Source organism: Panthera uncia, chromosome A2 (assembly GCF_023721935.1).
Source record: "Panthera uncia isolate 11264 chromosome A2, Puncia_PCG_1.0, whole genome shotgun sequence".
Taxonomy (NCBI): Eukaryota; Metazoa; Chordata; class Mammalia; order Carnivora; family Felidae; genus Panthera; species Panthera uncia.
The window spans coordinates 78,519,515-78,546,039 of NC_064816.1; the positions used below are offsets into that span (position 1 = coordinate 78,519,515).

At 36.0% G+C, this 26,525-nt stretch overlaps 1 protein-coding gene and 1 long non-coding RNA gene across 3 annotated transcripts in view; both read left to right on the top strand.

Moving 5' to 3' along the window:
* The window catches only part of PTPN12 (protein tyrosine phosphatase non-receptor type 12), a 112,444-nt gene that overhangs the window by 11,904 nt on the left and 74,015 nt on the right, over positions 1-26,525 (top strand). The gene's annotated exons all lie outside the window — the stretch shown is intronic.
* LOC125930811 (uncharacterized) lies at positions 629-13,279 on the top strand. Its single transcript, XR_007460256.1, has 2 exons — positions 629-8,846; positions 9,877-13,279. It is a non-coding gene; the product is annotated as an uncharacterized LOC125930811 (long non-coding RNA).

Sequence of the window (26,525 nt, forward strand, 5' to 3'; positions counted from 1 at the left end):
TACTTCCTTTCCTCTGAAATACACAAAAGTCTTGTTTCCATTTGTAAAATATTATAGTGTCTATGAATTGGCTTATGGCAGATATAAGTAGTTTGTCCCTTGGTTTTTCCTGGAGAATGTGGAACGTGGATCATGTTAATCTCAGAGGCTTTGGGATGTTTACTAATATCTACATTTCCTTTAATTGTTCTTATATGTACTCTGCATTTGAAAAGCTATTTAACAACATTGAGTAGCTACCCTGGTAGACTCTGGAGGAATGCAAAAATGTGTCCCTATCATCCTTCTATGGTTCTTGCCATCCACCATTCATACAAAAGATATTCCTTAAGTGCCCACTATGCCTAAGCACTGTGTTTACAATTACCAATTGAAAATAGGACATTTTCCTCAAGAAGTTTACCAACTGTGGATAGACTTGTGAGAACATGAATCATACTTTGGGGACACTATCTTAGAATATTAATTTTAATAAAATATCAACTTTTAACTTTTGATTTTAGATTTCATTAATAAAATCTACATACCATGTCACTGGCGTTTCTGCAAAAATAACAATATCCTTGTAACTTGTGGGTGATTTAAGAGTGATTACAGCAATAGCTGTTCTCTTCTTGCCTCTAGTTTTCCTGGGGGTGTTGGATGAGCTTCAGGAGGCCTGTGAACTTTTTCAAGTTGTACATAATATTTTGTGTGTAAGTTTGTTATTGGGGAGGTGGTAGAGAAAGTTCATAGCTCATAGATTCTCAAGGGTCTTGGGTTCCAAAAACCTTAATACCTCCAGACTAGTAGAAAGACAACAAGGTTTGGAGCCACACAGGAATTTTTATCTTGGCTGTGCTATGATTATGAGCAGGTTATCTAGGGAAATTGTGGATATAATACCTACCTGATTGACCAAGATAAAGATAATATGTATGTAAAGCTACTAGCATACTATGTAGAGACTACTCAATAGTAATTCAAGATGTCATATTATTCTAATGGAAGTGTGTTTAAGATTTAAACCTACGAGGCAGGCAAGCCTAAATCTGCTTGTTTGTTAGGTAGACTAGCATAAAAGGCATTTCAGAGATAGAAAACTAACAGCGCTTGCAGACACACAGATAAGAACTGTGGGTTTGAGATGAGAGGAACAGAGTGGCTGGCAAAGGATAAAATAAGAAAAGCCTGTATACTGAAATAATAGGAGGGTATTCCCACAGCGAGAACAACTTAAATGCGGAGTATGAAATGAATATGAAGTTGGCCTTTGCATTCTTGAATGTTTTGGTGAGGAGTATTTTGATGTCTTATTATTATGGCATAGTTGTTTACCCTTACAATGTATTATTTGGTTAGTATGAAAAATCTTTTTAAAACTGAGTTTCAACCACATGGTCAGTATTCTCAAATCTGGTAATTTTACTTTATCCCAGATAGATAAAATAGTACCCTGTTTATATGATTCTTAGATGTTTAGATCAGTATTTTTCGCTGGCTTCTGTTAAAAGTGCCCTGTAAAAAAATTACACTAAAAAGTCTGTAGGACCTAGGCATGTCATTTATAGTGGCTGGCCTCTTGCTTAGTTTGGATTTTTTTTTTAACAAATTTGAGTTTTGCATAAGATAACTCTCGAGTTTTTGAGACTACATATTTGGGACCAGAACCAAAGAAAGAAAGGAAAATAGTTCTAGATTCCATAATACAAAACAGTAAAGAATAGCTTTTCTGGATGCCTTCTTCCCACATTATACACAACGGGTTTACTCATAAGTTATAGACATTAAACCTGTTTAGAAATTTAGAAATTAAAGAACTTCATACAGATTTTGCCATTAGAAGTTGGCAGAGCTGAGTTTGTCCCCAGTTATCAAAGCAGATGCTTTTTCTATGACATGATGTTGCTTTGGCCAACAATTGCATTCTTACTATTTACGGGAAAAGTCAATAAAAAAAAAGCGGGGCATGAGAAATACAGAAAAATTCTTTGTTGGGGCGCCTAGGCAGTTCAATTGGTTGAGCGTCCAACTTTGGCTCAGGTCATGACCTTGCAGTTCATGAGTTTGGATCCCAATTGACGTTTGGGCTTGCTGCTGTCAGCTCAGAGCCTGCTTTGGATCCTCTGTCCTTCTCTTTCTGTCTCTCCCCCACTTTCGGGTACGCGCATGCACGCGCTCTCTCTCTCTCTCTCTCTCTCTCTCTCTCTCTCTGTCTCTCTCTCAAAAAATAAATAAACATTAAAAAAAATAATTAAAAAAAATTCTTTGTTGGTGTGCCTGAGTGACTCAGTCGGTTAAGCGTCCGACTTTGGCTCAGGTCATGGTCATGCTGTTCGTGAGTCCGAACCCCAGGTCTGGCTCCTTGCTGACAGCTCAGACTGGAGCCTGCTTCAGTGTGTCTCCCTCTCTCCCTGCCCCTTCCCTGCTCACGGTCTGTCTGTCTCTCTCAAAGATAAATAAACATTAAAAAAAAAAAAATTCTTTGCCGGTATAGATTTTTATTTGCAGCCTACTTCCCAACTAGCTTAAGTGAAAAAAAAAAAAAAGATTATTGCAACAGAATACTGCCGTTGAGCTACTTGAAGCACAGGAACCAAGGAATGGAGAGCGATCTATAAAGCTAGGCACTTCTCTTCTTCCTTTTCTCTTCATAGCCCCTCTATGATTTGTTAGTTTCTCTGTCTCTAGATGACTGGATACTTGGCTTTGCTTCTTTGCACCTGCTTTACTGTTCTCTTTGTGCAGTTTGGCTTTCACTGTTTGGGACTGCATATTCTGAATAAAGACAATCCTTTTGGTGTTTAATCTATCTCATTCACTTTATTTCAGTTTGGGGTAAGAGATCAGAATGACTATAATTGCTATATCTCCTTTTTACATTACTTAAAGAGTCATTCAGCTTGCCAGTGACATGAGTATTGTGTGAGTTGAACAAGGTGTGGAGCTTGTTCATACATATGGAAGGGAAAGGACTTTTCCTATGGAAAGAGAGTGATAGTTCACTAACAAGGCAGGTAGTGCAAAGAGTAGTAAAAAAATCCTTGAAGGAAAACTGAAAAAAAAAATTAACTATTAAGGTTTCAGCCCCAAATAAACCCTACCCACTTTGCTTCAGAGAAGGGAAAAAGAAAGATAAAGAGTTGTTATGTCTTGAGGGGCACTGGGTGGCTCAATTGGTTAAACGTCCAACTTATAGTTTCAACTCAGGTTATGATCTCCTGGTCCGTGAGTTTGAGCCCCATGTTGGGCTCTGTTCTGACAGCATGGAGCCTGCTTGAGATTCTCTCCCTCTCTCTGCTTATCCCTCACACGCACTCTCTCTTAAATAAACTTAAAAAAAAAAGTCATTATGACTTGAGATAACATTCTTTTGGCTCTGGTAGAGTGTTATTTTGCATATAACAATACATATTAAAAGGCAAATTTTTGTGTGTGTGAAAACTATAAAATTAAAGTAGTCTGTATGCTGCATGTTTATGGTATCTAAAATTTAAATTGTAATTTCTCAGAGTTCAAATATTAGAACCAGAACATTACCTTTTTGCAAGCAAATATTATTCTAAAGATCTATTTTATTGAAGCATTGTGTCTGGTCATTCTTTGTTCACTCCCTGAATATATATCTGAAATATAGCATTATCTGAAAGACTAATATATTTTCTTCACAACAGATTTCGCATCAATAAAATAAATCTATAGTACCTTTAGTCCTGAGTCATCTAAAAATTAAGTACTGTGATGTATTGCCTGGTTGTCACTCTTCCTGTCCTCTGTATCTGTCTGCTTTTGCGCCTCTGCTACCTTTTGTCTAGTTTTCTTTATCTACTTTGTCCATTGACCTGTTTGTGTTTAAGATTTGTTAATGTGTGTTGGAAATGGGTGTTAGAAATAGATTCGGATGTACTGTGTAATTGAGAAATTTCCTGTAATTTATGCCCAGTGTCTGTAATTCTTTACCTTTTTTAAAAAGTAAGCTCTACTCTCAACATGGGGCTTGAACTCACAACCCCAAGATCAAGAGTCACATGCTCTACTGACTGAGCCACTGAGGCACCGCTGTAATTCTTTTCTTTTAATACTGTAAATAGATTATACATAAATGCCAAGGAAGAACATAGAGTAGATGGATATCAGTAATAGGATTCTCAACTGAAATAACTGGGTATGTCCAAGTATTTATCGTTAAACCTATTCACTGGCATTATTATATGTTTAAAATTTTTTTCTTATTTAATTTATAATATGGATAGCAGAAGATTATTAAAGTAAGAGAAATATGGTTTTAATGCTTAATATATGCTTTGGTCTTTTATGGAAAAGTAAAGAGGATGGGTACCTGGGTGCCTCAGCTGGTTGGGCCTCCAACTTCAGCTCAGGTCATGATCTCATAGTTGGTGAGTTCGAGGCCACCTTGGTTCTATGCTGACAACCCAGAGTCTAGACCCTGCTTCGGATTCTGTGTCTCCCTCTCTATCTGCCCCTTCCCTGCTTGTACTTTCTCTCAAATATAAATAAATAAACTTTAAAAAAAAGTTTAATAATTCAAAAACTTGAAACAAAAATTTTTATTTGTGAAAATCAACATTCATAGGAACTATTATTTCCTTTCTTGATTGAGTAGTCAGGCAGGCATTGGCTAGGTTCACTTCCTCAGCCTCTTATTTGTTCCTTTAACCCCCATTGTAATTTGATTTCAAGGTCTACCATTTTGCTGAAATTGCATTTACTATGGTTGCCCCAGATCTTCTGGACACATCTAGTACATCCTTTATAGTAATGTGTATCTTTGTTGATGCCTCTTTAGCATTCAGCACTGTTGACTGTCTTTTTTTTCTTTTCTTTCCTTTTTCTTTTCTTTAATTTTCTTCTCTTTTCTTTTCTTTAACTTCCTTTCCTTTCCTTTCCTTTCCTTTCCTTTCCTTTCCTTTCCTTTCCTTTCCTAAGTCCTTGCCTTGATGTTGAAGCATCATTTATACCTACCTCTTTAGTCTCTGTCTCTAATAGTGGCTCAGATGCAACATACTTTTCTGTTTTTTACCCTGGTATGTCCTAAGGGAAATATAATGGAATACTTGAATATTTAGAAATCTTACTAATCTTGTAAAACTGACTATAGTGACATGGATTATTCTAATGTTGGTAAAGAGTCTCAAAGAATAATAAAATACTAATATTTTCTCATACTCTACAATCTTTTTTTTAATCTTCTTAAAAAAAGTTTATTTATTTTGAAAGAGAGTGTGCATGACTGCAAGGAGGCAGGGGAGGGGCAGAGAGAGAGAATCCCAAGCAGGCTCTGCACTGTCAGCATGGAGCCTGATGTGGGGCTTGAACTTAGAAATCATGAGGTCATGACCTGAGCCAAAATCAAGAGTCAGATGCTTAACCAAATGAGCCACCCAGATACCCCCATACTCTACATTCTTGTGATGACTAGCAAATTATTTTTATTTTTGGAAAATGCAACTTAATCTGAACTAGAAGTATAGGACGAATATTTAACCAATACATTTAATTTTCTGTTACTACTTTATTATATGTCAGTTTTTATATTGGTTGCAAACCATATATTGTTTATGCCATATCTAATACTATGCCATATCTAAGTATATTCCAGAATTATCATATCACTTATTTTTCTTGTTAAAGAAGGGTTAGAAAATTTTATTAAAAAAAGAAAGAAAATTTTATTTTAAAATAGACTGTAGATTGAATATATATATAAATTGTCACTCTTTTATCTTTAAGATATGTTGTAACTAGAAGAGGGAAGAAAAGTAATCTTTCATACTAGTGGGAGGGAATTTAATCATAGGAGGTTAAGGAAGGAATGAGTAGATGTCAAGACAGAAAGGACCAGACAAAAGTAGCATATCTTTATGATATATTTGATTTTAGCAATTTGAGTGCCTGGTGTTGTTATATTGGGTATTCCAGCAGTGGTAGATCACAAGTTTTATCTGGATTAAACTTAGCCATTTTTACTGTATGTAATTTTGAGTACATTACTTAAACTACTCTGAATCTGAGTTTCCTTATCCACAAAACAGGAGTATTTTGCAGTGTGAGAATTAGTTGAAATGTGAATAATATGTGTTAGATGTTATTCTAAATAAATGATAGTTAGGAATGAAAAGTGATAAATGGCATTGAGAAGTAAAATAAATGTGAAAGAAAAAGGCAACCCCTTGCTCTTTTTCTCTTTTGGACTCTCTTGGATGATAGAGAAAAAAATAATGTGTATAATGTAATTATCTGAAGATATCATTGATAGTAACCGGAGTTTTGATTTTATCCTCTAAGCCAGTGATGTCTAAACTTTTTATTTTTATTTATTTATGTATGTATGTATGTATGTATGTATTTATTTATTTATGGTGCAAAAAGGTTATTTTATTAAAGCATGGGGACAGGGCCCATGGGCAGAAAGAGCTGCCTAAACTTGAGTTTTAAAATTTTTAGGTGTGCACCTTCTTGATATAGTTTCATTAACTTATAATTTTATACATTACTTATACAACTGTGTAAAATTTATTATTGTAAAATACATATTAAAAATTAGGAGGAGATGAAGCCTAAACAAATAATATACGTAAATTTAAAAAATATTTACTAATGACAAAGTATAATTTTTAGTAAAATTATAATACTTTGTAAAAATCTTGATTTTAACACTTTGTGATATAGTGATTTGAAAGACTAGCTCTGAATATAATGGCTTCCCTGGATTGAAAAGATACCTGGGTGCCTGGGTGGCTTAGTCGGTTAAGCATACTACTTTTGGTTTCAGCTCAGGTCATGATCTCATGGTTTCATGAGTTCAAGCCCCATATGAGGCTCTGCTCTGTCAACTGGGAGCCTGCTTGAAATTCTCTCTCTCCCTCTCTGCCCTTCCACCACTTGTACTGTCTCTGTCTCTTTCAAAATAAATAAATAAACTTAAAAAAAAAAAAAAAGATACCTGACAAGGATACATAGATCCAAATGGTTTGTTAAATCATCATGCTTATTATTTTTTTTTATTTTTAATGTTTATTTATTTTGGGGGGGGGGGAGCATTGGCAGGGGAAGGGCAGAGAGAGAATCTCAAGCAGCCTCCATGTTGTTAACACAGGCCTGATGTAGGGCTCGAACCCACAAACCATGAGATCATGACCTAAGCCAAAATCAAGAGTCAGATGCTCACCCAACTGAGCCACCCAGGCGTCCCTCATCATGCTTATTTTTATTTATTCATTTAATAATTATTGAATGCCTACTGTTACCAGGTATTATCCTAGACCCTGAAGACTACAACTCCTCATTGAACATACATTCTATTGGTAAGAGAAAATAACATCGTACACAAGTAAATATAACTAGGTCAGATATTAAGTGCTACAGAGGCCAGTAAACAGTAAGGAGGAAAAAAAGTAGAGTATATCAGTTATCTGTTACCACAATAATGTTGTATATCAACCACAAAACCTTAGTGGCATATAATAATATTCTTGGGGCACCTGGGTGGCTCAGTTGGCTGAGCATCTGACTGTTGATTTTGGCTCAGGTCATGATCCCAGGGTCCTGGGATAGAGTCCTGCATTGGGCTCCATGCTGAGCATGGAGCCTGCCTAAGACTCCCTCACTCCCCTCCCTGCTCTTCCCTCCTACTTGTGTGCGTGCTCGCGCACACACACACACTCTCTCTCAAAAAAAAAAATACGTGTATATATGTGTGTGTGTGTATATATACGTACATATATATACATATATATGTACGTATATATACATATTTTACATGCCATTGGTTTGTCAGCTAAGCAATTTTGCTGCTCTTGTCTGAGTTCATTCGTATTTCTGAGGGTTGGTTGGCTGTCAGCACATCTAGCCTGGCTGTGGCTGGGATGACTAGGATTGCTTGGCACTGTACTATATGTTTCTTATTCCCCAGTAGGCTATCGGCTGTGGCACGTGGCTGTTGCAGAGGTGCAGCTGAGGGGGAAAGTACGCAAGTTAGAACTGGCACACTGTAACTTCCATCACATTCTGTTGACCAAAGCCAGTTACAATACCATTTCCACCTCAGAGGGTGGGGGAATAGATTCTATCTTGTAGGTCAAAAGAACTGCAAAGTCAAATGTGGGTTTAAAATATGGAAGGATGAAAAATAGGCTTTGAATAGGATCAATCTACCATTATCACAGGTATAGGAGATACTATTAAAAAAGGTGGTGAAGACATTGAACCAAAACTTGAAATGAGGTTATCTGCGAGGAGAACATTCCAGGTAGAGCATTAAAGGTCCCATGGACCTAAGTTAAGAGTGTTGAAGGAATTCTGTGTTTGAGCAGAATAGGTGACAGAGAAGTAGATTTGTGGTAGGGTTGGAAGTTACAGCTGACTAGGTTCTTGTAGGTCATTGTAAGAATGGCTTTTACTCAGGGCACCTGGGTGGCTCAGTTGATTAAGCATACGACTCTTGGTTTCATCTCAGGTCATGATCTCATAGTTGGTGAGTTTGAGCCCTGCATCAGACTCTGTGCTGACAGATTATCTCCTTCACTCTCTGCCCCTTTCCTGCTTGCACTTTCTTTCTCTCTCTCTCAAAATAAATAAATAAACATAAAAAAAAAAAGAAGAAGAATGGCTTTTACTCTAAGTAAGATGAGAACCTTACTCTTGGGTTTTACTCTTAGGTGTTATGTTAACTTTAACAGGATCATGTGGCTGCTGTATGGAGAATAAAATGTAGAAGGGTAAGGACAGAAGGAGAGACCACTTAAAGCTTTCCACTAGTTGAAGCAGAAGGGCCTGAAGACAATGAAAAGGGATAAATTCAGAAGGCATTCTGAGGTTGCATTCACAAGACTTGGTCATATTGGAAGGTGAGGAAGAACTCATCTAAGCCAACTTGGACACTAAGTGATAGTAATGAGATAGGGAATACAGGACGAAAGATGAATCTGAAGAGTTGGTTCAGTGGTAGATGTACTGAGTTTAGGTCTCAGGTCAGTGTCATGGTTGGCCCTCTAGATTGTAATTTTTTGTGTGTGTATGGGTTGATTGTGGAACTCATGGAAGAAGATGAGATTTCTGAGGTAAAGAATATATACTGAGAGGGGTGCCTGGGTGACTCCATTGGTTAAGTGTCTGCCTTTGCCCCAGGTCATGATCTCAGAGTTTGTGAGTTCGAACCTTGTGTTGGTCTCTGCTGTCCGCGCAGAGCCCACCATCCCCCCCCTCCACTCCTCCCCCTACTCACGCTCTCTCTCTCTCTCTCTCTCAAAACACACACACACACACACACACACACACACACACACACAGAAAGAGAGAGAGAGAGAGAGAGAGAAAATAAAGAGAAAGGAATACAGAATGTTAGAGACACTTAAGTGCCTGTTTGAGGTTGATAAACTCTCAGTGCTTGCTAGAGTTAGGAGCAGAACCTGGAAGGTGGTGTAGAGGCCAAATGGATTGAGGATTTTCAAAGAGAATTTGAATTTAAACCTGGATTTGGTGATTAGGAGTCCTGGGTTACCTTGTCAAAAGCACTGAGAAGAAGGTGTGACAGATTTGCGTTAAAAACTTTCTTTTTTTTTTGAGAAATGGAAGATATTAAGGGAGTTTTAGGCAGTTGTTAATAGGAAAGAATAGATTTTATTTTATTTTTCAAAGCAGTGGGAGAATTGCCCTGTTTGTGAAATCCCATCATACATAGGAGTTGTCCTGAAAGGTAAACCTCCTATAGTCATTTCAGGGAAAAAAACTGGGGAAGGGAGTGATTACAAGTCAAAAAGCTAATCTGTTGATTTTGTTTATTTTCTCTCCTCATTTAACCCTGGATCCCTTCTTCCGTTTCTATCCTCTGTGCTGCCACTGTTGTGCTGCTGTTTACATGGCATTCTATCACAAAAGCAAATGGTCTTCCATTGCAACCAGAGCTGGCTTAAAGCCCAGAGATTATGGAATCCAGAAAATGATTTTAAAGCCCTACAAATGTTGAGGTGGTGCCAGTTTGTGCTTAATGAACTCTCATACTTCTCACTACAACCAAATGAGCAAGATATTATGTCCATTTTGTAGACGAGGAAACAGATGGCCAACGTTGTCCTTCAGCATGGTAAGAGCAGTGGGAGAAGTAGACCTCAAATAGTAGGTAATGCCATGCAGAAGTTTCCTCTTTTAAGGTGCATCAGTGTATATGATATGGCAGAAAACTGTTGATGAAATAAACAGGGTTTGACAAAGTAAAGGTTTTCTCCTTGTTTGCTCCCATAGCACTTCGCATCTATCTCGATTATAATTCACCATATGATATTGCAGTTATATATTTATTTTCTGTTTCTATTACTAGGTTGTAAGGACTTCGGTGACCAGAGATCCAGAATCAGAGATTCTGAGATCCAGTGGCCTGAGTCTGTCTTGTCTTTATACTTTGGTACCTAGCCAATGGCTGTATGATAGGTGCTTGGTAAATCTTGTTAGATAAATTAGTCATTACAATATACTTACAAAGTATGTTTATCAGATAACACAAATAATGATGTGTGTGTGTGTGTGTATATATATATATATATGTATATATATATATATATATATATATATATATATATAAAATGCTATATATCTTGTTTATATGATAAACTCTGCAGTAAATGTCACTAGGTCCTTTACATTGGATCCTCAGACTAATCCAAGTCCTATTTTTACAGATGAGGAATCTGAACTTGCCCAAGGTCACATGGGTAGTGAGTGGAAGCACTATTCCAACTATAAAACTTATGCTATTCACTATTATGTTTTATTGCCTCTTTCAGTGTAGTCATGGATGGCACCAGCAGCATGATCATCCATCCCTAATTTGAGAAAGTGACTGGCAGAACTTTTGAAATAAGTGTTTGCCTGACACCTAGAATTTGTTAACATATCTGCTGGCTGTCAACTATTTGTTGACATTCTTCACCTTAAATACACTTGAGTGTGGATTAAACATGTTAGTGTCCCATGTCTCTTACCATGGAATTATTTTTTAAGTTTATTAATTTATTTTGAGAGAGGGAGAGAGAGAATCCCAAGTAGGTTCTGTACCACCAGCGCCAAGCCTGACATGGGGCTTGATATGTGAACCATGAGATCATGACCTGAGCTAAAATCAAGAGCCAGATGCTTAACTGATTGATCCACCTAGGTGTGCCACATGTGAACCATTTTTAAAAATTTTTAATTAATTTTTTTAATTTACATCCAAGTTAGCATATAGTGCACCACTGATTTCAGGAATGGATTCCTTAATGCCCCTTACCCATTTAGCCCACTCCCCTTCTCACAACCCCTACAATAACCCTCTGTTTGTTCTCCATATTTAAGAGTCTCGTACGTTTTGTCCTCCTCCCAGTCTTTATATTATTTTTGCTTCCCTTCCCTTATGTTCATCTGTTTTGTATCTTAAAGTCCTCATATGAGTGAAGTCCTATGATATTTGTCTTTCTCTGACTAATTTCGCTTAGCATAATAACCTCCAGTTCCATCCACATAGTTGCAAATATGTATATATATATACCACATCTTTATCCATTCATCCATCAATGGATATACATGTGAACCATTTTTAATCACACATGAGAGGTGACTTCATCTCTGCAAACTTATCAATCAAAGCATTTCTGTTCATATGCCTTTAGTACTCTACTATTTAGTGTATATTTTGATAAATAATATTTAATCTACTGATAATATGATCGTATGTTTTTAAAGTCTCTTATCAATGTAACAACTTCGCTGAAAGATAAAATTGTATTGAAAGTAGAGTGTAGCATTAATTTAGTATGTAAAAGTAAGGCAAATAGGCTCATTTTCAGTAGAGATGGGGAAATAATGAAGTACACAAATAACTAATGCAAAACTGAGGACAATACTACAGGACAAAGTGCCAGGAGGATTCCCTTTTTTTTGCAGCTTTGTTTTACTGTGGTAAAATGTACACCATTTTAAACACTTGTAAAAGTATACAATTCAGTGGCATTAAGTACATTGACATTTTTGTACAGTGAGGATTCCTAAAAGAGAAAAGTCATATACTGTTAGGACAGTCATGGAATGCTTTATAAGAAAGGATTTTTAAAATGAATCCATAAGGATAGGTGAATTGTGGTGGAGAGACTTTACAAGTACAGGGAACTCTGTGTAAACAAATGAGAGTGGGAATAATAAATGGACTTTAGGAAACAGCAATTAATAGCAGCATTAACTAAATAAGAGCAGTAAAAAAAAATAGCACTTACAGAAATAGCTAATATAGTAGAGTGGTTGGTGAATTTATAAGTATTTTCTTTAAATTTTTTAAAAATGTTTATTTATTTTTGAGAGACAGCGTGGGCGGGGGAGGGGCAGAGAGAGAGGGAGACACAGAATCTGAAGCAGGCTCCAGGCTCTGAGCTCTCAGCACAGAGTCTGATACGGGGCTTGAACTCACAAGCAGTGAGATCATGACCTGAACCAAAGTCGGATGCTCAACTGACTGAGCCACTCAGGTGCCCCTATAAGTATTTTCTAAGACAACAAACAAGGAATAGGTTAAAATACTGTGAATTTTAAGAATAAATGTTAGGTCAGTTTTCCACAGATAAAAGTAGATTTGGTCTGTGTTCATGAAATGTTCTGGTCAGCAAAAGATTTATAATTAAAGCAATCAATGTTATTTGGTTATAGGGGATATGATCTAAAATAATTTAACCCCAGAGATTGCCAGTGTACCCACACTACACATTGAATATTAAGTGTTGTATGTCCCAAAGAAGTCAAGCTGATGGTGTAGTATTGAGTCACACTTATGTCCTCATCCTATTAGAAATTAGCTGGATACCTAAGAATTGTTACCTCACAGAGTAATGCAGAAACATACCGCTTTGCCTAAGACTACTTTTTTTAGTATAAAAAATAGCTGAATCATCAGATTTCTTCATTTTATTTTATTTTTTTTATTTTCTTCAATTTATTTTAAAATAAGCAAGTTCAAAAAACTACCTTAGTTGGATAAAATTTTTTTTAATGTAATAAATAGTTGCTTAGAGGGAGTCATTATGTTGATGTAAAGAGATTGATGAAAACATCATTTAGGGGCAAAGCTGATTCTGAATTAGAATGCTTTTTCTCCTGACTTACCTTTAAAGCACAAATACAATAAAGATCAGATTTGACCTCATTAAAAAAAATCTGTAATATAAAAGGTAAGCATATAGATTTAGGTAAAATATTTTCAAAACATGTATCAGTTGATGGATTATATAAAACATGAGTAGCTTCTATATATTGATAAAAACACTCCCAATAGAAGAATGAGCATATATTATGAATGGTAATTAACAGAAGAAAAATGCAAATAATTACCGAACATGGGGAAAAGTCACCAAACTCTCTAATAATTCAAGAAATATTTAATCAACATTAAATTTTGTGGGGGTTCACTAGATTCCACCAAATTTGGTAAAATTCAAAAAGTGATCATAGCAATTGTTGGTAAAGATAATAGAAAAACTAGCATTCTTGATCTGTTGACAGAAAGGTAAAGTGGTGAAATATTTTTCACAAGGCAGTTTGGCTACTTCTAATAGAATTGATGTGTATATTCTGACCCAGCATGTCAACCTCTAGGAATCTTTTCTTTACAATATTTGCATCTGTGCATAAAATCATATGTCCAAGTATGTTCATTGTAGCAGTTTCGTGAAACAAAATATCTATTAATAAAGAAGTTTAACATGGTTGACTACTTATAAGGAAAGAAATACGGAGGAGAGGGAGTTTGTTTTTTATTTTCCAATTGTGTGCAAAATAGATTTAACATAGCAAACCTAAAACTGCTATCCTTAGAATGGCATGCTTGCAAGATTGGCTCTTGGCTAATCTCTGGGAATTTACACCTTTGGGAGAGTTCCCATCATTCCATGATAAGAGTAGCTTACCATACCTTTACTGTATGTGTATGTTTATGCTGAACACCTGATTTGCTTTTGGGAGTCTGGAATTTTAGTCCGCGCAAGGCAGTGACTAGCCCCCAATAAAAACACGTGGGACTAACTCTCTAATGAGCTTCCCAGGAAGACAGCATTTCACAAGTGTTACCATTACTCATTACTGGAGGAATTAAATGGGTCCTATGTGACTGCATTAGGAGAGGACACTGAAAGCTTGTCCCTAGTTTCTTCTGGACTTTGCCTTATGCATCTTTCCTTTTGCTGCTTTGGCTTTGTGTCCTTTAGCTGTAATAAATCATAGCTGTGAATATGATTGTATATAGTCCTAGGACTCTTCCTCATGAATCATTGACTCTGAGGGTGGTCTTGGGAATCCATGACACAACTTGTCAGTATGGTTTCAGTGTTTCAGCATCTGCATGTATTGAGTGTATATATTTTAAGAAGTTAAATTTAATGTATTACATGTTTAGATTATATATGTATATGTATATACGTAAGGCATACACACATATATACACACACATGCACATCTCATCTCTAAGGATATGTTGATGAGTTTTTTTAAATGTGTGTGTTATGTGACCCATTTATTCTGCACATTTTTTCCCTGGTGATAAAAGATTGAAAGCTTTCCTTGGTGACATTGTAGGTAATATGATAAAGAACCGAATAAAAGGGGTTTAAGTGTGTATCTCCACTTATATAGACTATATTATTTCAACTTAGTGAACTAAATGTGTTATAACTATCATAGTAGAATGCCAATTTTATTGATTATGTGATGTTCTGAATGTGGTTATCAGTTACCATTATGTCTAAAAAACTTGCCATGCTTGGGGTGCCAGGGTGGCTCTGTTGGTTAAGCGTCTGACTTCAGCTCAGGTCATGATCTCACCGTTCGTGAGCTCGAGCTCCACGTCAGGCTCTGTGCTGACAGAGCGGAGCCTGGAGCCTGCTTCGGATTCTGTGTCTTCCTGCCTCTCTGCCCCTCACCTGCTCGCTCTCTCTCTCTCTCTCTCTCTCTCTCTCAACTAAACATTAAAAAAAATTTTTTGTTTTAAATTCTTGCCGGCTTTGTTTAATATATAGTACATGGAAGACACTAGGCACTTTGAGGAAATAAAGAGAAGTATAAAAGATTGTCTCTGACAGACAGGAAATTGTAATCTTTTTTGATAGCAGCTGTGGTAAGGATGGGTTAAAACATGTAAACAAATGATGGATATAAAAGGCAGAAATAATAAATGCTACACAACCAGGATATACTTTTGGAATGTATGCTATATGAGGTAGGGATTTTGTCCCATTTACCACTATATTTGTAGCACCTAAAAGAAAATCTGGCACATAGGATAGGTTAGGAGAAAATGATGTGAGATCATTCATTCTAATGAGGGTGATAATTGAATCTCACTCTTTACTTTTACGATAAATGTCTGAATCTAGTATGTCAGCAAACTGGAAAAGTAGATTTTTTTTTTTTTTTTTGAAAACTGTAACTGGTCATTCATCAGAGCTATCTAATGTTCTATGAATGTTGTGTGGCCTGGTAATCTGAGATACTCAATGACATTACCCACAACCAGTTGTACCCTTTCTATAACTGGATTGGACATTTATTTTTTAAGCAAATAAGAAAGGGTTACTTTTCATTACAATTTTTTTTAAGTGTGGTAAAATTCAAATATAAAGCTTAGCATCTTAACCATTTATAAGTGTACAGTTCACTAATGTTAAGTGCATTCACGTTGTTGGGCAACCAATGTGTATAACTCTCTTCATCTTGCAAAATGAAAACTCTGTCCTCAGAAGTCCCATTCTCCTCCTTTCCCTGTCCCTGGCAACCACCATTCCACTTTTTATTTTTAAGACTTTGTAAGTACCTTATTTACTTACAATATTCTCGTTATTTCAACTAGAATAATGTTCTCAAAGTTCATCCATGTTTTAGCATGTGTTGAAATTTCCTTCCCTTTTAAGGCTGAATAATATTCCATTGTAGATGTGTACCACACTTTGTTTATCCATTTGTCCATCAGTGGACATTTGGTTTACTTCCACCTCTTGGCTATCATGAATAATGTTGCTAAGAACATGAGTGTACACGTTTCTGTTCAAGACTCTGCTTGTAATTCTTTTGGATATATCCCCAGAGGTGGAAATAGTGGACCATCTGATAATGTCAAGTTACAGTTTTTTGAGGGACTGCCATACTGTGTTTCGTAATGGCTGTACCATTTTACACTTCCAGTAGTCATAAGGATTCCAGTTTCTCCACAGTCCCCCTACACTTACTTTATTTTTTTGATAGTAGCCATTGTAATGGGTTGTCAGATAATATGTCATTGTGTTTTGATTTGCATTTCCCTGCTGATTAGTGGTGTTGAGCATCTAATCACATTCGTGTTGGTTATTTGTATATTTTCTTTGGAGAAGTATCTACCCAGTGCTTTGCCCATTTTTTAATTACGGTGTTTGGTTTTTTTGTTGTTGAGTTGTGGGAGTTCTTTATATCAAGATATTTCTATATATCCATCTTTAGCAGAGAGAAGCATCAGTTTATAAAAGTTACCAATTATAATAAAACAAAATTTATGATTCATTTTTAAAGTAAAACGCTCTTATGCAGGATAGTTATGTGGCATCATATTTCTAGTTTAATTAATAGTTCTTATAATCAGCTGAAGTTTCAGTTATTTATCATTTTTCCTCATAGGACTGTTAAACAGGTTGACATATCTTCTGCTTGACTCAGTAAAGTTTCGTCTTTTTTTTTTTTTTAATGTTTATTTATTTTTGAGACAGAGAGAGAGCGTGAACGGGGGAGGGTCAGAGAGAGAGGGAGGCACAGAATCTGAAGCAGGCTCCAGGCTCTGAGCTGTCAACACAGAGCCCAACGCGGGGCTCGAACTCACGGACCGTGAGATCATGACCTGAGCTGAAGTCGGACGCTTAACCGACTGAGCCACCCAGGCACCCCAGTAAAGTTTCTTCTTAAAGTATATTCTTTTCAGTGACTTTGACCCCAGTTTCAAAAGCTGTCAAAATATTGCATCTTTTATTTAAAATTTTTGCTTCTTTTGTATGTTTTTCTTAAAAAAGTTAAGAAACCTGGGGCACCTGGGTGGTGGTGCAGTTGGTTAAGTGTCCAACTCTTGATATTGGCTCAGGTCATGATCTCACAGTTTGTGAATTTGAACCCCACATCAGGCTCTGTGTTGACAATGCAGAGCCTGCTTGGTATTCTCTTTCTCGCCCTCCCTCCCTCCCTCCCTCTCTCTCTCTCTCTCTCTGCCCCTCCCCCGCTGTGCTCATGCACATGCACACGCTCTTTCTCTATCTCAAAATAAATAAATAAACTCAAAAAAAGTTAAGAAACCCATTCTAGATTATATTTTTAAGTTATTTTTAGTCATGTATTTCCTCTATAGCATAAGTTTGTATATTTATGTAAGATATTATTTGTGTTGGGTTTTACATGTTGGAAGAAAGAGGAACACTGTTTATCATTATTACAAAGAGATATTTGAAGATCAAATCATGCCCTTGGTAACTTGGGGTGCACATATCTTCATTAGTAGGGTGGTCTGGCCTTCAGGACTAAGTCTAAAACAATGTCAGAATCAAATACTTTTTGCAAGGAATCTGAATGTTTAGTATAAAAAATAATCTCCAATTTATTTATGCAGAGAAATAAACTGAAACTTTAAGAACAATGTATTTGTTTAATTACCCAGGTTTAGGTTTAAATTTTTATTTGAGTCTTTCTTGACCTTGGGTTAGAGTTATAGAAGTGATAGAGTTTAGACTTTAACTCTAATCTTAGCTTACTAATTATTCCCTCTCTCCCTCACCATTTTCTGCTTACTGTCTTCCTCTCTTAAATATCCAGTCTTCCACATTCATTGGCTAGCTTCATTAGTGTGGTTTGGACATCAAGTCATGTTAAAAACTCCATTTTTTATCTTTTTTTAAAACGTATTTCATGTTTATTTTTGAGAGAGAGAGAGAGAGAGAGAGAGAGACAGAGCATGAGTGAGGAAGGGGCAGAGAGAGAGAGAGAGAGAAAGAGAGACAGAATCTGAAACAAGCTCCACGCTCCGAGCTGTCAGCACAGAGCCTGATGTGGGGCTTGGACTCGGCAACGGTGAGATCATGACCTAGGCTGAAGTAGGACCCTTAACCAACTGAGCCACCCAGGTGCCCCCATTTTTATCTTTCTTATTCATCATACTTACCTATCCTTCCCTGAAAGAGTTGTGTGCTAAGTTCACTGGCACAAGTTTCTAGTAGACCTAATTGTGATTTTTTTGTGTTACCCTGTGTAGACCAGATTCTGCAGTCTTGTTATGCTTGACTCTGTCAAATTAATGTTCTAATGAGAATGTCTGTAGTGAAGAACAGAGGCTGAGTAAGACTCATTTTGAGGAGGATGGATATTCCTTACTACTGGATGGGACTGGATGCCTTGGTTAGCATGCTCTGATGCTGCTAATAATTCCTATTAACCTCCTTTTAAGGATTTTTATAACTTTTTAATAAATTTTTTATAAATTTTTTTATAGCTTTGTTGAGGCAAATTCACATATATTGAGATTAATTCGTATATACCATAAAAATGCACATCTTTAAAATGCATATTTTGGTGGTTTTTAGTATAGTCACAAAGCTGGCATCTGTCATTACTATCTAGTTTCAGAACATTTCATCAAGAGAAACCCCATTCCCATTACCAGTAACATCTTATTTCCCCCTCTCTCCAATACTGTGGTAACCACTAATCTACTTTCTGCCTCTATTGATTTTCCTATTGTGAACATTTCATATAAATGGAATCATATATGCTTTTTGTATATCTTAATATAATGTTTTCAAGATTGATCTGTTGAGTATGTTATCAGTACTTCATTCCTTTTTATGGCTAAACAATATTCCATTGTATGAATATACCATATTTTGTTTATTCATCATTTGACAGACATTTGAGCTGTTTCCCATTTTGGCTTTTATGAATAATGCTGTTTTGAACGTTTGTGTACAAGTTTTTATGCAGAGTTATGTTTTCAGTTCTCTTGGGCATATACCTAGGAGTGGAGTTGCTGGGTTATATGTTAACTGTATATTTAACCTTTTGAGGAGTTGCCAAACTGTGCTTCTATTACAAATTTAAAACCTAATAGTACAGACAAAAGTTTGGCAATCTAACGTGACTTTATCTCTGCTTAGTCTCTCCTTTTTGAAAAATGGTAATGATTGTGTTAAAGTAGATCCTTCATTACACTTAATTTTTTATATCTTAAAACATAAATACCTTTTATTAAACAAGAACATTTTTATGCATTGATAGGAAAAATTGGCACAACAGATCCTTCAATAGTAATGCTTTAGTTATTACTAGACTTGGGGAGTTGAAATGAGAAGGTGCAAAAATACAGCTTGTAAACTTACTCTGGTTTGCTAGGTAATTTTCAAGCTTTTGGATATATATATATATATATATATATATATATATATAACAATTAGGGCTTATGTGGTTTCTGTGTAGATTAATAATGGAAGAATTAGAATGTCGATGACAGTTTATTCTACCATTTTAGAATTTGGCTTATGATTTGTCTAATGGGTCTAAATAGACTTGCAATGTACAGTTAAAAATTGCTTTCTGAGTTTTTTAAACAGGAACTGGAGCTGGTAATGAGCACTGTGATCTCAAATATCTCACTCCAGTATGGCACCAAATCTTAGGGTACACACAAAATTTGACTAAATTGCTTTTTTTTTTTTTTGCTATATTTTTTAATGTTTGTTTATTTATTTTGAGAGAGGGGAGGGGAGGGGCAGAGAGAAAGAAGGAGAGAGAAAATCCCAAGCAGCTCTGTCTGCACTGTCAGCGCAGAGCCCAGTGTGGGGCTTGAACTCACGAACTGTGAGCTGAAATCAAGAGTCAGACACTTAACTGACTGACCCACCCAGGTGCCCCTTAAATTGCTTTTTAAGAATAAAAATTTGGCAGTATATTTGAATATACAAATAAAGATAATTTGGTGTCTGCCAATTCAGCCAATCTGAAGCAGCTAATGAAAATTTTCTGTTAAATTCCTCATTTATTAATAAATCTTACATACTCATGTCAGTTTTTCTGTATTTAATTTTTTTTTAACGTTTATTCATTTTTGAGAGAGATGGAGTGCAAGTGGGGAAGGGGCAGAGAGAGAGAGGCAATTTGGTGCCGTACTGGAGTGAGATATTTGAGATCACAGTGCTCATTATCAGCTCCAGTTCCTGTTTAAAAAACTCAGAATCCAAAGCAGGGTCCAGGCTCTGAGCTGTCAGCACAGAGCTCAACGTGGGCCTCGAATTCATGAACCACAAGATCATGACCTGAGCCAAAGTCAGATGCTTAACTAACTGAGCCATGCAAGCACCCCTCAATTTTTCTGTATTTAAAGGTATGCTCTATGCTAGGTGCTATGTAGGGTGCTTTACATGCATGGTTAAAAAATGCATTTCTTCTGCCTTTACTCCTTGACATGTATTAATTAATGTAATTAGTTTATCATATTCAAAAAGTAATTATTACATAAATAATGTTAATTATAGTATTTATTTTGTTATGCCCACTAAGTTTGTTCTTTTCCCTCATTCAAAGGATTTCTTAAATCTTTTTATTTTTAATTGAAACAGTGTAATTAAAGGAAAGAAAATTAAGTAACCTGTATCCTATATGAAAACAACTTTTTGTCTCCATCCTAGAAAGTAAAGGCCAGGTTTAGGAGATACTTACTGAGGTGGATTCTTCAGAAATTGAAATTGATGGGGTGTGAGAGGAAACAAGTCAGATAGATAAAGGGGGGAAAGCCCAAAACTACTAGGAGTTCTTAAGGCTGAAGAGGTAAGGAGGGTAGAGGTGCCATGAAAAGAAAGAGACATAGAAGCATTTGAAAAGTCAGGTAGATTTCTTTTTATCTAGTTAGGTTTGAATTGCTTTGGGGGATGTTCAATAAGCAGTTTGAATATGGAACTAGAACTGAAGAGAAAAGTCAGGATAGAAATAGAAATTTTTGGATCTTCATAAATGTACTTGTTAAAGTCACAATAGGTAGGGGATAACCTCGCTAAAAGATGAAATCTGAGGAGAGAACAGTTCCCTAAGAGAACACAACATTTAGGATTTGGGAAGCAGAGGAACCAGAAAGGTGTAATTAGCAGGGTAAAAGGAAAATCAAGGGACCCTTGCTTCATGGATCTAAGAAAGGAGTTTTTAAAAGGGGAGGATCATCTTTGTTAAATACTTAATAGGAATTAAGGCTTTGAGATTTTGGTGTCATTTGGATATTTTTGGTGACTTCATAAAAGTTTCAGTAGAAGTGGTAAAGGGAAGAATGAAAATTTTAAGGGGTTCAGGAGTTAATGGTTCACTAGGAAGTGCCAGTTTTTCTTTAAAACTGTGGTCTGTTGACCACAGCTTTGAAGCAGTGTAGCCTAGCAAAAAATAATTTATTTCCATATAGTGGTAAATATGTATTGAACTCTGTTAAACTTCTAAGGTGACTCTTCCTGTGCTGTATTTGTTTTTGCAAAGATAAGTAAAAATTCTGTAACCATGCTATTAATTTGGGGGTCTTCCTTAATTTTTTAGTTGGACAGTTGATATTATTATGGCTTAATGTGTTAAAGCTGGAGCTCAGTATTCTCAATTTTACTGTATGGTTCATAGTCTATGTTATGGAATAATGAGGTTGGTGATAGATTGCTTTGGAACACTTTAAGAGTCTGAGCTTGGCAAAGTATTTTCCAGTGTAAACTAAAGGGTAATGGGGACTGAAGTGACAGTGTTTGCTTAAATCAAGACACATTACCAGATAGATGAAGGGTGGCATGGTCAGAGGCCATAGGTTTAATACCCAAATTTTGGAATTTTTGAGCAATTTGCTGTGGAGACAATGGAACAAAACACTTGAATTTGGGATTGACCTGTAAAATCTGGAGCCAACAGTTTCATGAGTTAAATGGTTAGAGGACCAGAATGATTGAGGAAGAGATGAAAGAAAAGGTAAGAACTTGTGTGTAGAAACAAAGTAATCAAACCTGGGAACTCTTTTCTTTTCCATTTGTTGTATTAAATATCTTCATTTCAGTAACATTAGTATATATCACAAAACTATTGTCCTCGTCATTCAAATGGACTTCTACTTTATTTCCACAAGAATATAATTTGGAGGTAGAGAGAGGATAAACTTGCATACATCCTCCTAACTTACTTCCATCTTGAGAAAGCACTGTATTTTCTCTTCTGACCCAAGAGCAGGAGGCTTTCCTTTAAGGAAAATTTTTGCTTGCTGTCTAGGCTGTGCAAAAAACGATTATAGACTATTGTGAATTTTCTATAACTTTTATTTTCTTTTAGTTTTTATGCTTGCCATATTTATTATTTTAAAATATAAGTCTGTAGTGCAGAGGTTTATTTTAAAACAAGTTCTCAAAATTAAGGTCTACTGCTTACCCCTTCAGAAAGGGTTATAAAGGTGCTACGTTGAGTTCTCCTTTGCTAGTAATTGATGGATATAGGAATTGAATCCCAGCTTCTCTGACTCAAAGCTGTCCCATTGTGAAGTGATAATGAAGTGTAAGAGGGCAGAGAAATTTGTTTCGTAAGTATACTGGTCAATTCTAATTTGTATTCATTTTCTTTGGACATTAACACTGGAGAAGATCTAAATTACTACTATTTGTCATGGGTTATGCTGGTAGTAGCTGGTATTAATAGAATAAGAAGACAGGGTGTGCATTTTCAGGGAATCCATGTTCTGATGGCATATTAACTGTTGTAGATTGTGCTATGTTCTAGATTAGACGCGTATATAAAGGGCTGTGGGTAGCGATGAGGAAGCACTTTGGGAGGAAGTGGAAGATGGAGGTTGGTGCCAGGAGTAGTCTCAGGAAATGTTTTAGCAAGACAATTTCTGTAGTGATCTAGAAGAAAGCAAGGAGTTTGTTTGGTGTATACTACGAGGGAAATAACTTAAGCATTGAAATCAACAAGAACAAAGAATAAAATCTTTTTGTTACCTAAAGACCCATATGATTGGCCCCTACTTCACAATGTGCCCTTTACTATCAATCCTAACTTAGCTTCAAATGAGAAGGCATAGCTTTGGTATCTGAAAAAGAATGGTAGACAATTTAGTCTGTTATACAGCAGCAGGTAAAGCATGAGCAAAGATAGGAAGATGAATTTTGAAAGGCAGAGTTGCATATTTTACACTTAAAGGTAGGCATTGCAGATGTATAGTTTAAAGACCTTTTGGTTTTTTTAGTTGCTTGTAACAGGTATTAGTAATATGCATATTTTTATATAAATAGGTTTGTAAAGATTTAAGAAAAGCTGGTTAGAGATGGTATAGTTTTAGTGGAAAATCCTATGATTTTACTACTTGTTGCTGTTACTTTGTATTTGGGCTTAAAAAATATTTTGACTTAATGATCATACAACTTGTAGTAACAGGACAGTTAAATATTTCAGGTATAAAACCAGGTGAATCTCTTCATTTAACAGTTATTATTTAGTTCCAACTGTTTGCCAAGTTCCATACCTTTTAAAATTCAGATAGATTCTCCAGTAATTGCTTCAGAAATTTTTCAGAATAGTGGCAAATGCACTACTATTTTATGTGTTAGGTATTCTTGTATTTTGCTACAATATAACTTTTAAGCTTAAAGTATGATTTCATTTTGATTTCACCTTGAAGTACAGTTTTATGATTTGTATATTCTTGTGTGCATATTTACTAAAATTATTGTCTTTTGGAACTCATACTGTTTTTTAAGTGTTGACATTGAGGAATTTGGCACCATAGTGTGTGGCCTGGTAATAGCAAGAGAAGTCTTGAGCTCCAATATTTAATTTATTTATATTCCATTTTATTCCCAAAATAATTTGAGTTAGCTTAATTTCCATTTTAGCTCTATTACTTTTTGTGTCCATTTTTTTCTTAATTGTCCTGATATAAAATCCAGCCAACAATTAAGTTTAATACTTTTCTTGTCTCAATGTATTATGAATTCTAAGTGTTCAGTGAATCTGAAGAGAATTAGATATTTTTTAGACCTGAAGGTAACACAACTTGATGATGGATTGGATGTTGTAGGAGAGAGTAAAGGAAGGAATCAAGGATGATTCCTAGCTTTTAGGCTTGAACAACTGTTGAATGGTAGTGCCACTTGGACATGTTTGTAATGCTCATGAGACACCCAGTGGACAGTCCGGTATACAGCTGTTTGACTGGACAGATACAACAAACAGCACACAACACATACTCATTAGCTTAAAGTCTTTGATAAACAGTGAAACTGTTCTACTTTGTTAAGGAACTCAAATCTTGACACACAAATGGATATCTAAAAAGAGCATAGTTCTATTGCATGTGACTTTTAGAAGCCTTTGAGAATAAGTTTATTGATTTAGGATTAAGGAAGTAAAATTTTTGTGTTTTAAGAAATAGAGGAGTGCCTGGGTGGCTCAGTCGTTTAAGTGTCTGACTCTTGCTTTCAGCTCAAGCCATGATTTCACAGCTTGTTGGGTTTGAGTCCCGCATTGGGCTCTGGGCTGACAGTGTGGAGCCTGCTTGGGATTCTCTCTCCCTCTCTCTCTGCCGCTCCTCGACTTACGCTGTCTCTGTCTCTCTCAAAATAAGTAAAAAAAAACTTAAAAAGAAAAAAATAAAAAAAAGATCTGTTCTCACAAAAAGGTAACTGAGTGAGAAGACATTCAAGTATTTTCTTTCTTATGAAAGTGTGCCCTGGTGTGGGGGGTGGTGGGGGGTGAGGGAGGAGGCAGTGCCTGTGTAGTGGGATATGAGGGGCAGGGAGGAAGGTAGGACTCCACCAAGGTCCTACAGAGCCCCAAACCTCACTATTAAAATGTTCATAGGATGGGGCACCTGGGTGGCTCAGTTGGTTAAGCGTTGGACTTCGGCTCAGGCCATGATCTCACGGCTCATGAGTTCAAGCCCTGCATTGGGTTCTGTGATGGCAGCTCAGAGCCTGGAGCCTGCTTTTGATTCTGTGTCTCCCTCTGTCTGCCCTTCCCCCACTCATGTTCTGTCTCTCTCTGTCTCTCAAAAATAAACATTAAAAATAAAAAATTTTTAAATGTCAAAAAAAAAAGAAAAAAGAAGGAAAGAGAAAATAATTTGGAACTTTAAAACAAAGTGAATATTAAATTTGGGTTTTGTTTGTGTTAAAAATTATAATGTATTAGAGGGGCTCCTGGGTGGCTCAGGACAATTAAGCGTCTGACTTTGGCTCAGGTCATGATCTCACGGTTTGTGAGTTTGAACCCTGTGTCAGCCTCTGTGCTAATAGCTCAGAGCCTGGAGCCTGCTTCAGAGTCTGTGTCTCCCCCTGTCTCTGCCCCTCCCATGCTCATGCTCTGTCTCTCTCTGTCTCAATAATAAATAAATGTTAAAAAAAATTTTTTTTAATTATAATGTATTAGAGACATCTGTATGACTTGTCTAAGAAAGCTCAATAAAGAAATGAATTACCTATTTTTAATGTTATTTGCATTAGATCTTGGTCATATACATAATTCATTGGTCTCTAAAGTCCAATAAGATAGTCTAGTCTCTGCCTTCAGTTTTATAGTTCAGTGGATGAGACATATAAGATTGAATCTCACAAGTGGTAATAGGGTAATGTATTGTTGACTATTCAGTGCTGGAAGCTGAGGAGCTATTAAGGAAAGGTTTGAGAAAGCTCCACAAAGGAAATGACACGTTAGCCAGAGTCCTACTATTAACTCACCAGCAAGAGTAAAAATTGTCAAACTGTGATGTTGAGGAGTGAAGGGTTGCTTGTGGCAATGGTGGTGGTAAGTGATTCTACATGGCTGAAGCATCAAACTCTAAGAGAGTGTTATAAAAAGAAGCTAGGAAACTGGACAGGCAGCATTCAAAATGTGTTATAATTAAAAAAGGAATTGGTAGTTTCTCTTGGAGCTAATAGACCCACTGGAGGATTTTTAAGTGAGGGACTAAAATTTAAATGATCAGATTTGCCTCTTAGGACAGTAATTCTGAGATAAGAAATTATTTAAAAGAATTTATTTTGTGACTTTTTCAAGATGTTTAAGGATAGACAATTGGAAATCTTTCTTAAAGGCCTTTAGTTTTGTTTGCATAAAGAAAAGAAAATATGACACAAGGTTTGGTATTTATAAGCCTATGTAAATATGCCAATTAGCTATATTTTCGCCCAATTAGGATAGTCAATGATTCAAAGTACTTTCTTGCTTTAGGATTATATTAAATAATTATTAAGCTTAATGAATGAATTATTTTATTAGTGTTTTCCTTAATGCTATTTTCACACAGTCTGTCACATGCACTCTACTTACGAATAAGATGCCTTAGTATTTACAACATGTTTCTCAATTAATTAATTTCCTAGTAATTAATTTCACTTAGAGAAAATGGAATTGGTGGTCAGGAAGTTAAAATGAAATTGCATGTGTAGATACTTCCATTTCATGTAGTTAAATGAGGTTTGGTGCTATCTCTACTTCAAGCACTATTTGGATGTTAATTA